Source organism: Taudactylus pleione, unplaced genomic scaffold, assembly GCF_031769625.1.
Source record: "Taudactylus pleione unplaced genomic scaffold, aTauple2 ptg001301l, whole genome shotgun sequence".
Lineage (NCBI taxonomy): Eukaryota > Metazoa > Chordata > Amphibia > Anura > Myobatrachidae > Taudactylus > Taudactylus pleione.
In genome coordinates, this window is record NW_028285701.1 from 1,242,414 (window position 1) to 1,247,324 (window position 4,911).

The following is a 4,911-nucleotide window of genomic DNA, read 5'->3' on the forward strand; positions in this document are numbered from 1 at the left end:
GCGTGCCGAAGACTGGAGCGCCAGCAAACACTCTTGAACCTGCCCCGCCATCACCTGAAGCAAGAGGTTGTGACGCGGTGGAACTCAACCCTCTATATGCTTCAGAGGATGGAGGAGCAGCAAAAGGCCATACAAGCCTATACATCCACCTATGACATAGGCAAAGGAGGGGGTATGCACCTGACTCAAGCGCAGTGGAGAATGATTTCCGTGTTGTGCAAGGTTCTCCAGCCCTTCGAACTTGCCACACGTGAAGTCAGTTCAGACACTGCCAGCTTGAGTCAGGTCATTCCCCTCATCAGGCTTTTGCAGAAGCAGCTGGAGAAAGTGAAGGAGGAGCTAAGACGGAGCGATTCCGCTCGGCATGTGGGACTTGTGGATGAAGCCCTTCATTCGCTTTGCCAGGATTCCAGGGTGGTCAATCTGTTGAAATCAGACCACTACGTTTTGGCCACCGTGCTCGATCCTAGGTTTAAAGCCTATGTGGTGTCTCTCTTTCCGGCCGACACAAGCCTGCAGAGGTGCAAAGACCTGCTGGTGAACACACTGTCAGCTGAAGCGGAACGTGACACGTCAACGGCTCCTTCTTCATTTTCTCCTGCAACTGGGGCTGCCAGGAAAAAACTTAGGTATCCTAAGCAACCCGCTGGCGGTGATGCAGGGCAGGCAGGACCAAGTTTGGACATCTGGTCCGGACTGAAGGACCTGGCAACAATTTCTGACATGTCTACTGTCACTGCATATGATACTGTCACCATTGACAGAATGGTGGAGGATTACATCGGTGACAGCATCCAAGTAGGCATGGCAGACAGTCCATACCTGTACTGGCAGGAAAAAGAGGCAATTTGGAGGCCCCTGTACAAACTGGCTCTATTTTACCTGAGTTGCCCCCCCTCCAGTGTGTACTCCGAAAGAGTGTTTAGTGCAGCCGGGAACCTTGTCAGCGAAAGGCGTAGGAGGTTGCTTCCACAGAATGTGGAGAAGATGATGTTCATCAAAATGAATTATCAGCTCTTCCAGGGAGACCAGCCTCCAGAAGGTACAGAGGGACCTGTGGTGGTGGATTCAAGTGGGGACGAGTTAATACTTTGTGAGGATGAGGATGTACACACTGAAGAGGGTGAGGAATCGGTGGATGAGGAGGATGAGGATGACATCTTGCCTCCATAGAGCCAGTTTGTGCAGGGACACATTAATTGCCAGCTTGTTTTGTGGGGGCCCAAACGAACCAATCATTTCAGCCACAGTTGTGTGGCAGACCCTGGCGCTGAAATGATTGGTTTGTTAAAGTGTGCATGTCCTGTTTATACAACATAAGGGTGGGTGGGAGGGCCCAAGGACAATTCCATCTTGCACCTCTTTTTTTTCTTTGCATTATGTACAGTTTGGGGCCTAGTTTTTCAAACTGCCATCCTGTCTGCCACTGCAGTTTCACGCCTAGATGGGTCACGTGTTTGTGCCGCCCACTCGTGTCGCTTAGCATAGTCATCCAGCTACCTCGGTGCAACGTTTTGGACATAAAAACACTATTGTGAGGTGTGAGGTGTTCAGAATAGACTGGAAATGAGTGGAAATTAAGGTTATTGAGGTTAATAATAGCATAGGAGCAGAAAAACCTACAAATTCTGTGATTTTAGCTGTTTTTATGCTTTTTTTAAAAAAAATACAGATCCAAAACACAAAACCCAGAACCCAAAACACGGAAGGGTGGTTTTGGCAAAACCAATCCAGATCCAAAACACGAAGAAAGATCCAGATCCAAAACCAAAACACAAAACACGAAAAGTGGCCGGTGCACACCCCTAATATATATACATATATATATATATATATATATATATATATATATATTAAGATATATTTAAATTATTGAAAATGCGATGAAAAATCCTGTTTTCAGGGCTTTACTGCATTTTCCATATGCACTATTGGGTGGCCGCCGGGGCTATGAAGTGGAGGGTTACGCTTTTGCTGCCGTTACGCTATAGAAGTTTATGGGCTTCTACCCCATGGGATCCCTCCCAGCATGCCCCGGGGACCTTGCGTCACTCTGCGCATGCGCAGATGGACTCGCGTGTCATAAACCCAGAAGTCCAGGGCACAGCGCTTCTTCTTATCGGAAGAGCTGTCCTTTGTTGTACTGATTGCATATGTTAGTGCATATGCGATCAGTACGAATGCGATGTCTGGCGGTATGTATGGCCCTATGTTAGTGCATCCCGTCCCCTGTATAGACCACAAACATACATAACTAGCCACACTCCTGCGGCATTGGACATACCCCCTGCTGCGGCATACAATAGGCCCTTCATAAATTTCAGCTCCAGGCCCATGTGGACCTTAATCTGGCACTGGTGGTAATGGAGGGATCACAGCAGGTATCGGAGATACCTGCTGCGGTCCCTCCTTCATACATACGGGGGATACTTAGTTTTTGAGGTAAACCCCAGAAAACTGGTGTTTTCTGGGATTTTACCTCAAATACACTTTGATAAATGGGCCTCTATGTATGACAGACTTAGAATGAATGAAATAATTAGAAAATAAAAAAATAAAAAAAATAATCTGTAAAAATAAATAAAATCACAATAAAAACCACCAAAGCACAAAATGAAAAAACAAAATAAAAAAACTATTCATCCTAACCCACTAACCCATGCAGGGCCATCTCTTCCACTGGGCTTGTTGGGCAGTTGCCCAAGGGCCAGAAGCTTGTAGAGTCCCGCCAACCCCCCTCCCTGCAGCCGCGTCCAGTTGGTAAATTTGTGATATTTTTATAAGCCAGATGCCGGTGCACTATACTATAACTATAACCTACACCACATTCCACACCCTCCCTAGGTGGAGACGAAATGAATTGATCAGTTTACACAGTAGGTTACTAACCTGATTTCCACTTTGTAGAAATTGGTGGGATATGCACTGTTTGGCAGAGCCCATCTCAATAGCCAAATGGATTGTAGCACAGTGGTAAGCCATGCAATCACAAAATTTCTGGATCATCGTGTGATACCCCCAAACCAGCAGTGTTTTCTCCAGCATGGAAGGGGTTAATGGCCAGGAGTTAGGACCCTGCTGATCCCCTGGAGATGGTTCTGCCAGCCTTAAGGAGGGAAACTAGAGAGAGGCTGTTTGGGGTGGAGCTAGAGAAGCCCAGTGAGTCCTGCATAAGACTGGGAGAGGAGCAGCATACTGTGAGCAGGGGCTGAGTTTCTGGGCACACGTGGTGCCTGAGGAGAGCTGCAGTAGTGATAGGAGCTGCACTGCCTGTGAGGATCCCCAAAGACAGACTGACCCATGCTGAGAGCTGCAGTAGTGATAAGAGCTGCACTGCCTGTGAGGATCCCCTGAGACAGACCGGCCCATGCTGAGAGCTGCAGTAGTGATAGGAGCTGCACTGCCTGTGAGGATCCCCAGAGACAGACCGGCCCATGCTGAGAGCTGCAGTAGTGATAGAAGCTGCACTGCCTGTGAGGATCCCCAGAGACAGACCCGCCATGCTGAGAGCTGCAGTAGTGATAGGAGCTTCGCTGCCTGTGAGGATCCCCAGAGACAGACTGGCCAATGCTGAGAGCTGCAGTAGTGATAGGAGCTGCACTGCCTGTGAGGATCCCCAGAGACAGACCGGCCCAGGCTGAGAGCTGCAGTAGTGATAGGAGCTGCGCTGCCTGTGAGGATCCCCAGAGACAGACCGGCCCATGCTGAGAGCTGACAGAGGAAAGAGCCTCCTGCAGAGTCTGACATTTGTAGTTGTCAGCACCAGAGAGCCGGCTATTGCTGCAGAGAGACACAGTGAGTAACCAATGCCAGAACTGACACTGAATGACCACATAAAGAGAGCTCAGTAGCTGATTGTTTCTGCAACAAGGACAATCCCAGTGCACACAAGTGCGGTACAGAACTATTCCAGTGTGTCAGTGTACCTGCTATATCAGTGACAGCTATCCAGGTACAGCAGCCAGCTACATTGTACCCATTGCAGTGAGGGAGACATAATCATACTTCTAACACCAATGTACCACAGTATGTGTTCTGAGTGATCACAGTTACAGGAACAGCACTCCTGCATCTCAGTATACAGCGATTACCTGCACCTCCTTTGTATTTATGTGCACCGACGAGAGCCTGTACAGGGAAGATTAAGTGACAGTACCTCAAGGACACACAGAGAGGGACATTGTGCTCCTTATTGGCAATTTGCAGTAAGACCTTACACCAGAACAGTTGGGTTTAATTATACTCAGAGACATTGTATTGTAATGCGCTTAGTGTTACTGATAAGTTAAATAGAATTATTAATTGCCAGTTAGTAATAACAAATGTGAAACAGGTATTAATGTCATATTGAGCAAGTTATAGTGAGCTTTGGAAAGTGATCATAAGTTAATTCCAGTAACTATGTATATTTTTGGTATTGTCGTATCCTTGCATACTTTAACCTTTGCTTAGAACAGTACAAGCGTGACTAAGTGTCTCAGCATAATAAAATTATTGTCACTTTCCCCAAAGTGTGTTTACTCTGCTGGGATCTGGGGGGGTCTCCTGTCTCTCTGTTGTGATAGGAGGAGCCTAAAAGAGGAACTGCCCTGATCCACTCCCAAGCAGGTTCCAGAAGAAAAGCAGGTACGATCCACTCACTGACATCCCACCAAATTGGGGGTGCTACAATCATCCCAACATAGTAGAGCCCACAAGTGCAATAGAGGATATATATAACATGATCCATGCTGCAGTGTAGTCTGTAAGAGATCTTAATAGGTAATCCAGAATGGGGATGTGGGATCGATGGAGCAGTCAGCATACAGTTACAAATTACACAGCCCGTGCATTTAATACATACAGGTCTTTGCTCCATGAGCCAAGTAGTCTTCTATTGATCCTCAGGGTGGACTGTAGCTCTAAGTAGCA